This window comes from Erinaceus europaeus, chromosome 2 (genome assembly GCF_950295315.1).
Source record: "Erinaceus europaeus chromosome 2, mEriEur2.1, whole genome shotgun sequence".
Taxonomy (NCBI): Eukaryota; Metazoa; Chordata; class Mammalia; order Eulipotyphla; family Erinaceidae; genus Erinaceus; species Erinaceus europaeus.
The window spans coordinates 85,162,140-85,176,362 of record NC_080163.1 but is presented as its reverse complement, the minus strand read 5'-3'; the positions used below and the strand labels follow the sequence as shown (position 1 = coordinate 85,176,362).

Genomic DNA, 14,223 nt, shown 5'->3' with positions numbered 1-14,223 from the left:
GCAGGGATCTGGCGGTAGCGCAACAGGTTAAGCGCAGGTGGTGCAAAGCACAAGGACCAGTGTAAGGATCCCAGTTCAAGCCCTACCGATCCCCACCTGCAGGGGAGTTGCTTCACAGGTGGTGAAGCAGATCTGCAGGTGTCTGTCTTTCTCTCCTCTCTGTCTTCCCCTTCTCTCTTGATTTCTCTCTGTCCTATCCAACAACAATGCCAACAATAATAACCACAATAAAACAACAAGGGCAACAAAAGGGAGTAAATAAATAAATAAATATTTTATTAAAATAAGTAAATAAATTGCACCTGCGGGGGAGGGAGCTTCATGATTGGTGAAACATCTCTACAGGTATCTCTCTTTCTTTCTTCCTATCTCACCATTCTCTGTTTCTCTCTATCTCTATCCAATAAACAACTAAAGTATAAAGAAAAGAAAAAGCGATAAGAGCTGAGCAGCATATTTCATAGATCCTTTTATTAAACAATGAAATATTTTAATAAAGGGCTTAAGACTTAATTCCAGTTGTAGCAATTCAAATAGCTAAAACGAAGGAAACCATATATTATAATCATTATGAATAATTTCATGAACATGTGACAAGGACTACCTAAGGAAGGGAGCCAAAGTATATCTGGGAGAAATAGAAAATGTAAAATGAGAAGCTATCTTTCCCCATGCTTCAGGTAACAGTTTTTGGCTACTCTGGCATTATACTACCAATATTATAGTTTGTGACAATAAGACAAAATGTGTTTTTTTTAGCTTGGCAAATCTAAAGAAATATACAGATATCTGACAATAAAATATCTCAGAATCAATAAAAAAACTAAAACTTAAATATAAAAATTGCCTTTCCATTACATAAAAATGTAATTTCACCAGTCTAATGTATATATTACCTGGAAAAATGTCATTGCAAATACAATCTCTTTTGTACTTTATATTGCTGATTTTTTACAAGTCAACTTCAAGAGGGAGAAGTACATATAAATTGGCTCCTTCTTTTATCTCTCAAGAAGTCACTATTTCTTTTTCACTATAATCTGCTCTGATTACCATTGCAGTTTTTACCTGAGAAGTAAATAGAACAATGTAAAGATGGTATAATTAGTGAAATCCTTCTCTCACTGCACTGCTCACAGAAAGCTGGTAGCATAAGAAATAGTTGCAGTGGCAGGTATGTTTGAAAACAAAGTGAAGACCTTATTAAGAATAAGGATTCTTGAGCACCCTTCAATAGCTCAGCTGGTAGAGCAGAGGACTGTAGAATAAGGATTTTTAAAATGTTACTGCTATAGGTCACCTAAATAAACACAATATTCAAGAAGTAATGTTTTTCACATAATATTGGCTAAAATGTATATCTGTATGTATGAAAGGGGATTTTTTTTTTAATCTACAGGTAGGTGTACAGCATGAGCTAGTAGCAATTTAAATTGTCAATTGATTTTTAAATGGCATCTGAGAAGTCATTCTTGAACTAAGTTATACAGTGAAATGACCCGGAAGCCTTCTACATTTACAAATTATCTGCTCTTATCACAAGTCCCCTATTTTTACCCTTGTGGGAACCTGTAGTTTTGTTTTGTTTTGTCTTGTTTTTGAAGTTTTCTAAATGATTACGATACACAGACAGGAGCTTTACCTACCACAGTGGTTCTCAATCAGGAACAAATTTATGTCCCAGGGTTTATCTGGAGACTATAGGGAGAAGGAATGTGTAGGATTAGGTTAAGATAAAAGTGTTAATAGTTTATAATGGGCAGAGGTATATATTGGGGAAAGACCAGGAATACTGCTAAACATTTTACAGTGCACAGGCTAACCCTTAATAACCAAGGATTATCTAAGCCAAAATGTCCATATTGTTACAGAAACCCTAAGTCTCACCGAAGGATTAAGAAATACATATTTATATACCCCTGTTGACATATACTTTTGTAAGACATATACTTTTGTAAATCAATATTAAATTGCTAATAAAAATTTTTTTTAAATATACATGTAATATATGTCAGAGCAAAAGAGGTGACAATAGAGGCTGTGCCTTACTTGAATGAGACCCTGATTTGATTCCCATCACTGCAATAAAATATTATTATTATCATTTTTAACCAAAGTACTGCTCAGCTCTGGCTGATAATGGTGCCAGGGACTGAATCTGGGATCTCAGAATCTTATACATAAAAGTCTCTTCATAACCACATAGTTATCTCTCCATGTCCCCCCCACACACAAGTTTTAAAATCTTAGAGTAAATACTTAAATATAATTGTGATAAATGTAAAAATAAAGTGTTATAAAATAAATATTGCAGCAGTTTAAGGTCAGGTAAATTTATATTAACAGATAAGATCTTAAACCTGTATGGCACCAAAACAAAAGCCTCTGGGGAAGGAGAAGAGAGGAGAATTGCAGTCCTGGTGCATAATGATGGAAAAGGACCTAAGTTGGGTGTGAGAGTGTTCTGCAGACACCTATCACATGGAGATGAGGAATTATACCCATATATCAGTCACGGAACTGTAAAACATTAATTCCCCATAAAATGATAAAAAGAAAAAAAAAAGGAGCTCTTAAATCTTAGAACAAATTTGTCCATTTTTCTAATAGCCTTGCAATCCAAGCATTCTTTCATTCAATACTAGTTTAATATTTCAGTTTCTTTCTTTTTTCTTTTTTTTTTTTTAGTTATCTTTATTTATTGGATAGAGACAGCCAGAAATCAAGGGGGAAAGGGGTGATAAGGAGAGAGACAGAGAAACACCTGCAGCCAAGCTTCACCACTTGAAAAGCTTTTCCTCTGCAGGTGGAGACTGGGGGCTCCAACCTGGCTCCTAGAACATTGTAACATGTGTGCTCAACCAGGTGCGCCACCACTTGGCCCCTAATATTTCAGCTTCAAGCACTTGTGGACATAGTGATTAAATAAAGTTTCTGCTTTCAAGGACTCTACATTCTAATGAAAAGAATTATGTAGAATGATTAAAGTAGTGGTCAGATGGTGGTACCCCTGATTGAGCACACATATTACCATGTGCAAGAACCCTGACTCAAGTCCCTGGTTCCCCCCTGTAGTAGGAAAACCATGCATGATGAAGCAGTGGAATATGTATCTACTTTTCATCCCCCACCTCCTCTTTCCTTTCAATTTATCTCTTTCATGTCAAATTTTAATATAATAAATATATATTTAAAAGAATAATAGTTTGAAATTTTTTAATTATTGTGTGTGTGCCTCATATACTCCTAGTCATTTCAAGTGAGATTAGAAATAAGTGCAACAGGAGTTGGGTGGTAGTACAGCGGGGTAAGCGCACGTGGCGCAAAGTGCAAGGGCCAGCATAAGGATCCGGGTTTGAGCCCCCAGCTCCCCACCTACAGGGGAGCTTCACAGGTGGTGAAGCAAGTCTGTAGGTATCCATCTTTCTCCCCTCCTCTCTCCATTTCTCTCTGTCCTATCTAACAAAGATGACAACAATAAAAACAACAAGGACAACAAAAGGGAAAATAAATAAAATTTTAAAAAAAGAAATAGATGCAACTACTTTGGGGAAAGTGGGTTAGCAGTATTGAGTGAAGCTAATTTGCATGCCCTGTTACTTAAAACTTCTGAATCTTGATGAACTATATACTTAAGAGAAGCATATTTATATGTGCACTAGAATACATATACAAAAATACTCATAATAGCACTATCTGTAGCAGTTCAAATAATATGTGTACAACAAAGTATCCAACAAAAGTCCAATGGATCATCACATAGGATAATCTTTACATGTTCCTCTTTTTGGAAAGATGATTAGAGCATGACGATAAGCATTCACATGACTTCTGGTTATTAACTCTGCCACTGTAATCAGAACTTTCAATATCTTTCAAACTAACTTAATTCTCCTGACTCTGATGATCATTCCTTGGGTCAGAAGGTATCTCACAAACACTAAGCAGAACCTGGACTGGAGTTGGTGTATTGCACCAAAGTAAAAGAGTCTGGGGTGGGTGTGGGGGAGAGTACAGGTCCTGAAACAGGATGGCAGAGGGTCTAGTGGGGGTTGTATTGTTATGTGGAAAACTGAGAAATGTTATGCATGTACAAACTATTGTATTTACTGTTGACTATAAAATATTAATTTGCCAATAAAGGAAAATATAAATAAATAAATAAATAAATAAATAGGAAAAAAAAGAAAAGGGGGAAGAAAAGAAGACATTTCACCCAACAGGACATGTGCTTTCAAAAAGTAAAATAGGTTTTGTTTGTTTTTTTTTTTTTTAGTCTGGGATTTATAAATAATGCAAAGGAACTTTACTAGCAACTAAATAGAATGAACTACTGCTATACAAATAAACATAAATACATTCCACAGATGTAATATTCAGTGAAAGCTGCCAGACAGAAGAACTATATTTGGTGTGATCTAGTTTATAGAGTAATCAGATGACTAACTTAATCTACAGTGTTACAATTTAGAAAAGTTGCTTCATTAGAGGAAGGTAATGAGCTTCTACAACTATTCTGGGTGCCATAACATGCAGTTCTTGACCTGAGTAGCAGGTCTACTGTGTTAGATAACCCTTCTGTTTTCCAATAGAAAAAATAAATGCATTTGTTAAATATTATGGTGATAACATGGTAACAAGCAGGAAAGAAATAGGATGAGTTGGGAGATATTGAATACAGATTTTTCTGTCAAACATTTGCATATGGGGACTGGGGAGATAACACAGTTGTTTACGCAATGAACTACCATGTCTAAATCTCAGGTTCCTGGTTCAATTTTCAGAACCACTATAAACCAGAACTAAACAGTGCTCTGGTTAATTGGGAACATCACTGTAAGTCCTCTTGCGGGTCTCGCAAGGGCCTTGCCAGCAAGGGTGGAGACTACCCCACTCTCTGAAGGGAGGCTGGGTCATCCTTCTCTGCCACTCAAGGAAGACTGGTCCTGGAACAAGTGCAGCCTGCAATATTCCTAGCTGTGGCCATCAACTGCAACTTCAGACCAATAGGGACTTGGAGGTTACACAGGCTCCTGTGATACATATATGCCCTGGCTCAGGTGAATGAAGTAGTTAATTTTATTCATAGATTTTCTTTTTCAAGAATGGGAAGTACTCTGCGCGAATCCAACTTTCAAGCCCTTTTCTCCACTCTGACACCATCTTCTCAGACAATATTTTTATCTGCCTCCATGTTAGCTATCAAACTCAAGCAAAGCTATGATAGCTGTGGGATTCTTGGAACATGCCTAAAATGGATTGCCTAGCTTCTTTTCACTCTAAAGTCCCCATTCTCATCTGCTCTACTTCTACTTTTTGTTTCCTATTCATTAATCATTTTTTACTACTTTGTATCTTGCTGTCTTTCAACCACCAAGTTCAGATGCTACTATGATTCCATCTTCAACTCCCTAGGCAGATGACCTCACCAATGTATTTTGGAACCTCGTCTATTCAGAACCCTTCCCCACTTGGGAAACATAGAAGTAGGCTGGGGGTATAGATTGACCTGTCAATGCCCATGTCCACCAGAGAAGCAGTCACAGAAGCCAGAACTCCTACTTTCTACACCCCCAAAATAATTTTGATCCATATTCTCAGTGGGGGAGAAATGATAAGGGAAAGATTACCAGAGGTTTCTGAACTACATCAGGAACCAGAGAGAGAAGAGGAATATGAAGGACATTTGGATGTAATAATTGTTGTATGTGTGACTTGGAAAGGCAGAGAAGATGGAAACCTATTAAAAAAGGGGAGACAAATATATACAAATGTAGACAGATAGTTGTAGAAATAAAAGTTTGCCAGTATCTGCAAACTTGAAATAACCGCTGTAGCTTACAATGTAAGTTACAATCCAGAATTCTGGTGGTGAAAACGGTGTAGAGTTGTACCCCTTATATCTTGTAATTTTGTAAATCAATATGTTCAACACAACAATATTTAAAGGAATAGAAGTAGATATCTATGGGAAATTGGGCGGTAGCACAGCAGGTTAAGCAGGTGGCGCAAAGCGCAAGGACCAGGCCTAAGGATCCTGGTTGGAACCCCCAGCTCCCCAATGCAGGGGCGTTGCTTCACAAGTGGTGAAGCAGGTCTGCAGGTGTCGTTCTCTCCTCCTGTCTGTCTTCCCCATCTCTCTCCATTTCTTTCTGTCCTATCCAACAACGATGACATCAATAACAACTATAACAATAAAACAACAAGAACAACAAAAGAGAATGAGTAAATAAATAAATAAAAATAGATATTATTTACCTGCCATCTCCATCAGGAACAGTATACTGGGCCCTCTCGTGGGCCTGCCTGTACAGGATCTTGTCCTCAATGTGGATCACCATTGCTGGGGACTGTCTCATTCTCCAAAGGGAGGCTGGATTGGCATACCCTGCCACTTGAAGAAGACAGGGCCTGCAACTAGTGCAACCTAGCATGTTCCTAGCTATGACCATAGAATGCAAGCTCAAAGCTGCAGTGATGTGAAGGTTGCACAGGTTCCTGTGCTGAATATGGGACCCAGATCAAATCAATGGGGTTTACAATTAACACTATCTGTGTAATTTTTCTCATAATTGAGAGCTATTCTCTTCTCTGATACAGCTTTCTAGTCCTACTTCCAACTTTGACACCATCTCTCCAGACAGCGCCTTTGGGTCGCCTGCATGTTAGCTATTGGGCTCAGGCAAAAATTAATAAAGTCATGGGCCTCTTGGAATATACCTAACATAGACCTATAGGTTTTTCCAAAATGAAGCCCCCGAATCATATCTGCTATGGTCTTAACTTTAGATTAAACATAATTAAACATTTTATTAATAATTAAACATTTTAATTAAACATTAAATTAAACATAATTAAACATTTTATTCTGCTTTATATCTTAATGCTTTTTCAGCCACCAACTTGCAGATGCTACCATGATGCCAACCTGACTTCACTGGATGGATGACCTCACTGATGTGCCTTGGAACTCCACCTCCCCAGATCCCTGCCCTGGTAGAGAAAGAGAGAGACAGCTTGGGAGTATGGATTGACCTTCCAGCACCCATGTTCAGTGGGGAAGCAATTACAGAAGCCAGACCTTCCACCTTCTGCACTCCATAATAATCTTGGTTCCTTGTTCCCAGAGGGATAAAGAACCAGAAAGCTTCCACTTCCAATGGATGAGTTGGGATATGGAACTCTAGTGATGGGAATTGTGTGGAATTATACCCCTCTTATCCCACAGTCTTGTTGATTATTATTAAATCAATAAAAAATTTAAAAAATAAATTAAATTAAAAAAGAAACAGGTATCTATTCTAATGGAGTGAAAAGAAAGGTAATAAGAAACATGATTACTAGAAATTTTCATAACCTTTCCTGTTTTTCTCACACATCTTTTCTGTAGCTTTATCTTTGGTGATGAATTACACCTTTTTTATCTGCAGACTAGAAACATAAGAATTTTAATAGCACAAACAACATTGTGCCATATATATCAATTATGATCATTTACCCCCACTAACTGTACACCTTTGCCTCATAAACTGCTAAAGGGAAAACACATTTAGAGCAGTCACCAGGACAAGACAGATACAAACCAAAATCACTGAATTTAGGTAAACAAAATTAAGCTCAATGCAGTCAGTATATATAAAGAGCACCTGCTATACATCATTAGCTATCTGCTAAATGCTATAGCTAACTATATCTTGTTAGAGCTCACAGTCTTCTAGGAGAGATGTAAGAAATAAATACCTGTAAGATTTTCAACATGGACAATATAAACATCACCATGGTTAAATCTTAAAATAATAAGTATGAACACATCAAGATATTCTAAATAAAGCAAATCTCTAATAATTTAGTTTCCATGTGCAGTGTTGTATGATTGACAAGTAGGTAATGATAGATTCGAACTCAGATGAAATGGCAAGCCTACTGATTTTATATATAATTCTACTTTTTTCATTCTTGTTAAATATTTAGCAAAGATTTATATAACAATCACCATGAATGATATTTTGTGTCACTAGGCTAAGAAAATGAAAATGGTATGGCCTTATTTAATTTAGTCATTACATACACTAGATATAGCCTAGTATTTGATCCCATTGACTTAATCAGATTGCCTCTTTTCGAATGTAAACCTCTCTTTATAAATATCTATATACCTATAGATATAGATACAGATAAATATATATATAAGGTGTAGGTGTATTGGTACAAAGTCTTGACCTATTTGTAGTTATCAAATGCAATGTGGGAGTCCCTATCACAGAATTGTTTAGAGGAGAAAATAAAAAATAAAACAGTATATTATCAACCTCAAAATAAGACCTCAATAAATGTTAGATACGATTATTGTCACAAATCTGCTTTTGTCAAAAGAGGGCAAATAATGAATGATCTCATTGTTAGGTAGGACTAAAAAAAAAAAAAGTGAAATATGCCCCCACATCTATGGACATCTAATCTTTGACAGAGGGGCCCAGACTGTTAAATGGGAAAAGCAGAGTCTCTTCAACAAATGGTGTTGGAAACAATGGGTAGAAACATGCAGAAGAAGAAACTGAACCACTGTATTTCACCAAATACAAAAGTAAATTCCAAATGGATCAAGGACTTGGATGTTAGACCAGAAACTATCAGATACTTAGAGGAAAATATTGGCAGAACTCTTTTCTGCATACATTTTAAAGACATCTTCAATGAAACGAATCCAGTTACAAAGAAGACTAAGGCAAGTATAAACCTATGGGACTACATCAAATTAAAAAGCTTCTTCACAGCAAAAGAATCCACTACCCAAACCAAGAGACCCCTCACAGAATGGGAGAAGACCTTTACATGCCATACATCAGACAAGAGTTTAATAACCAATATATATAGTTTGCCAAACTCAACAAGACAACAAATAACCCCATCCAAAAATGGGGGGAGGACTTGGACAGAATATTCACCACAGAAGAGATCCAAAAGGCTGAGAAACACATGAAAGAATGCTCCAAGTCTCTGATTGTCAGAGAAATGCAAATAAAGAGAACAATGAGATACCACTTCACTCCTGTGAGAATTTCATATATCAGAAAAAGGAACAGCAGCAAATGCTGGAGAGCGGTGGGGTCACCCACCTACACTGCTGGTGGGAATGTAAATTGGTCCAGCCTCTGTGGAGCACAGTCTGGAGAACTCTCAGAAGGCTAGAAATGGACCTACCCTATGATCCTGTAATTCCTCTCCTGGGGATATATCCTAAGGAACCTAACATATCCATCCAAAAAGATCTGTGTACACATAGGTTCTTGCAGCACAATTTGTAATAGCCAAAACCTGGAAGTAACCCAGGTGTCCAACAACAGATGAGTGGCTGAGTAATTTGTGGTATACATACACAATGGAATACTACTCAGCTGTAAAAAATGGTGACTTCATCGTTTTCAGCCAATCTTGGATGGTCCTTGAAAAATTCATGTTAAGTGAAATAAGTCAGAAACAGAAGGATGAATATGGGATGATCTCACTCTCAGGCAGAAGTTGAAAAACAAGATAAAAAAAAAAAAAGTAGAACCTGAAATGGAATTGGCATATCACACCAAAGTAAAAGACTCTGGGGTGGCTGGGTGGGGAGAACACAGGTCCAAGAAGGATGACAGAGGACCTAGTGGGGGTTGTATCGTTATATAGGAAACTGGGGAATGATATGCATGTACAAACTACTGTATTTAATGTTGAATGTAAAACATTAACTCCCCAATAAAGAAAATTTTTAAAAAGTGAAATATGGACAGGCATAGTATATTGAACCTAAGCAAAGGGATCTAGGAAAGGCAGGACCTCAGGGTCCTGTTGCATGACGATGTAAAGGGGTCTAACTTGTGGACAAAAGTGTTCTGCAGAGAATTTTCACAGGGAGATGGCAAATATCACCTGTGTGTCAACAAATGCATAGAAAAACGTTGACCCCTCCCCCTAAGAAAAATAATAAAAGGAAAAAGCAACTTTTGTTCTTATTAGTAGGCTATTGGCATTTTGATGTGGTTGAGTTAGCTGCATGCAAAGAAATGCCTTATGTGTGTGTATGAATATATACATAATACTATTTCAAGTTACAAACACAGCACACACAGCTATGACTTGCAATAGCATTTAATGATAGTAAATTCAGGATGAAATAATATAATGGTTATGCAAAAGATTTTTATAGCTGAGGTGCTGAAGTCCCAGATTCAAACCCAGGCACCACCATAAACCGGAGTTGTGCAATTCTCTGGTTGTAAAGAATGAGTCTCACTGAGATTCCACCACTTTATACTTGTGAAAATGGCCATCATCAACAAAGCAGGAAATGGCAAGTATTGATAAGGGTGTAGAGAAAAAGGAACTTTGTTACATAGTTGGTAGGAATGCAATATATTTCTGGAAAACAGTGTGGAGTCCTTAACTATGAAAATAAAGGGGCCTGGTGGTGGTGTGCCTAGCTGGACCCAGGTACAAGCTCCTGGTGCCCACCTGCAGGGGGAACCTTCATTTGTAGTGGAACAGTACTGCTGCAGGTGTCTTTCTCTTCCTATCTCCCTCTCCCCCCTCAATTTCTCTGTCTCTATCCAAAATAAGTAAATCCTTAAAAAAAAAAAAAAAAAAAACCATGAAACTACAAATGCTTTATGTTTCATCAATATTACTCATGGACCTATAGCTAAATGTCATGACAGCACTAATTGGAGGGGATATATACACCCCTGATGTTCATAATTGTATTATTCATAGTAGTCAAACTGTGAAAGCAGTGAGGCCTGAAAGCCCCCCTCCTACCACCACCAACACCAAGTCCTTTACTTGGAGCAAAACACCAAACCCAGTCCAAGTCCTTCTTTGTGTTTCCCTTTCTATTGTTCTTTCTCAACTTCTGTCAGACTGAAACAAAAAATGTAATCAGCAGTGGAGGAAAGAGTATATGATTCAAAGGTATAACGAATGCTTTAAATTTAGAAACTGGCCCTTATAGCACAATTTCTTAGTAAACTTTTCTAATATTTAACTTTAAAAGGAAGAAAATCATTGTACGAAGTGTGGACAAAAACAGTTAAAACAAAGTATTTGCATGCAAAGCATATGACCAGCATAAGGATCCTGGTTTGAGCCCCTGGCTCCCCACCTACAGGGGAGTCGCTTCACAAGCGGTGAAGCAGGTCTGCAGGTGTCTATCTTTCTCTCCCCCACTCTGTCTTTCCCTCCTCTCTCCACTTCTCTCTGTCCTATCCAACAACAACATCAATAACAACAATAATAACTACAACAACAATGAAAAACAACAAGAGCAACAAAAGGGAAAATAAATAAATAAATATAACAAAATTGGAGTTCCCAGAAGATGACGAACTGAGAAGCTGCTAGTGGCTTGAGCTCTGACAACATCCTCTGGAAATGGTAGGATTTTCTGCCTTTTGTAGGCCAGTCAATAAGGGGTTCTAGCGGTAACACGAAGGAGGTGACTATAACTTAATTTGGGTTAAAAAATAGAGTAGAAAAAAAGAGAAAAAAATTTTTTTCTTTTAAATTATTATCTCCAAAGTGCACCTCTTCCCCCTCCCCCCCCCCCCATAACCAGTCCCTGGGGACCAGCACCTAGCAGGTTCCCCTGCTGAGCTTCTTTCTTTACCAAGATTCCTGTCCCACCAGGGAGTATCATTTATTCTAAGTCTAGTCCCTTCTGAAACCTCTGGCCTTTTTTCTTTCCAAGTAGCCAACCCCCCCCCCCCGCATAGCTAATTAAATAATTTTTTGAATAAAAAACTCTTTCCTTCCACCGCTCTTCTATTACTGTTCTTTTTCTTATCTTTTTCATTTTTCTCTTTCTTTTTTTTTTCTTTTTCTCATTCTTGTCATCCTTTCTTCCTTAATCCTACAGCTTCCAAAGCCACAGGCCCCATCCCCCACACCACCAAACAGGGTGCTTTCACTGAATTCACCGATACACGTTCGGCAATTATTTTGGGGAAGAATTCTGACTCAGAGTGGACTCTCACTGCGAGTATCTCTGCTCAACTTCCCTTCCTCCTTTAGCTACCCCTAGGATATACAGTGGATAGTAGATTTGCATAACTGTCTATTTCAGCTATCCTTGTCTAGTCCTGAGGTTTTTGTTTTTTTTTTTTCTTTCTTAACAATCAGCTGCCACTGCTCAAGAGGTTTCAGGCAATCTGGGACAGGGTTTCTTTTTTTACCCTGCTCTATTTTATTATTAATATTATATAAAAGCATATATCTCTCCCCCCCTTTAGGTTGATCAGAATTAACTCTTAGGGTATCTTTCATTGCTAGGGTAGTGGGTATCTTATCTAATTGTTGTTGTGTGCCGCGGAGAAGAGAGAGAGGAGGTCCGGAGCAAAGAGGGAACACAAATCTTGTCTTGCCACCATAGGCCTGCCTTTGTCAGCCAACAATTTAAAGATGTTTCCCTTTATAACATCACCCATGCCACAGACATCCTTTACTACCCCCAAAGACAAATGGCTGTTCCCCTAGACATCACATCCACTGACTGCTTCCCTTAGACTTGAGATATGATCCCACCTCTTCTTACCAATGGATACATTCCCCCTTCCTTACCTGTCTACCCTTAGTTGTGGAACCCTTGCTTGTTTTATTTCTTCTTCTCACAGTAGGTCCTATAATTCTTAACAAGCTCATGGCCTTTTTTGCAGCAACAGATTAATGCCATAAAGATGCAACCTATACAAGCTCACTGTCATAGGCTGGACATGGCAGAATATGGAGTTGCTGCGGAGGATTTTCTCCCCTCCATCAGAACGTCCACCATGAAGAGGGCTGGCTAGCCAATGACAGGTAAGGGGAAACTAGAGCTATCCAGTCAACCTAACACAGGGCACCTGGTACTACTGGGCAAAAATGACCAGGTGTTCCAATGACAGGTAAGATGGAAGGCTGATCCCCAACCTAAGACAGGCACAGTCCACCCTGCCACAAAACAAAGACTGCCAAATATCAAAACATGATATAAGAAAGGGGGACATGTGGGGAGCCACATGTGCCCTCAACGTTGCTATTGGCATGGCCATAGAGTTTATGTTACAAGATAGTTCCTGGGAATCGGGAGGTGGCACAGCAGGTTTAACACAGGTGGCGCTAAGTGCAAGAACCGGCTTAAGGATCCCAGTTTGAGCCCCTGGCTCCTCACCTGCAGGGGAGTCGCTTCACAGGCGGTGAAGCAGGTCTGCAGGTGTCTCTTTCTCTCCTCTTCTCTGTCTTTCCCTCCTCTCTCCATTTCTCTCTGTTCTATCCAACAACCACAATATCAGTAATAACAACAATATAATCACGACAATAAAACAACTAGGGCAACAAAAGGCAAAATACAAAAAAAAAAAAAAAAAAGATCCTGCTTCCCTACACCTTAGAGTCCTTGTTAAAGGATGTTCTTTTTCCCCATGAATCACTCAGGACCTTCCAGAAAATGGCTGACTACCATGACATATAATATAAAATAATAATAATGAATGAATAGGAAAAATACATCCCCCAATACTCAGTTGCCTAAGGCACCAAACCTCTTTTTCTATAAAGCTTTCAAATCAGATGCCCTGCTAACCACGAGAAGCAGATTGTTTGTGTTTCTTCCACAGGAATCCCAGAAAAAAACATCTGGACCCCTGCACACCCTGACATCACCCACTAGATGGCACAACTACAGTGGCACATCCCCTGAAACCCTAGATGTCACCTGACACGATCTGAAAAACCTGATTCACAGACTCCAAGGAGAGAACTTTTTTACTGCCTGTCTGCCTTTCCTGCTTCTGCTTTGACATGTCATGTTTTGGCGGTTCCAGCTCACTCTCTACAGAAAAGCAGAATTCCAGAGGCTGACCTTCCTCATGCAGCATTTCATCCCCTGCCATTTCTCCCCCTAGTCGCCTACTTTGGACTGAGATTTCTATCGGACTTGCTGGTATACCCATTGGACACTTTAGACAATTTTATAGCAGCTTCCTTCCCTTCATGTTGCTGGTTTTTCATAGACTGACCTTGAGTAGTTCATAGACTTTACACACTGTTGCCCTGGGCATTAGATAAAAGGAAAGGGGGAGATGGTGGGAAATTGTGCAGATGCAGTCACATCTGCCATGTTGTCCCCTCAGGCTACTACTAGTTCCCGAGAGAGTTGGGGCATTCTTGGAGTGCATGTTTCACCATGTTGTGCCCTCAGGGCATTGTCTA

The 14,223-nt window shown here is 38.6% G+C and overlaps 1 non-coding gene across 1 annotated transcript; it reads left to right on the top strand.

The window, feature by feature from the left end:
- Positions 1-3,752: 3,752 nt before the first annotated feature.
- LOC132537328 (U8 small nucleolar RNA) lies at positions 3,753-3,905 on the top strand. Its single transcript, XR_009548777.1, has one exon. It is a non-coding gene; the product is annotated as a U8 small nucleolar RNA (small nucleolar RNA).
- The last annotated feature ends 10,318 nt before the right edge of the window (positions 3,906-14,223 follow it).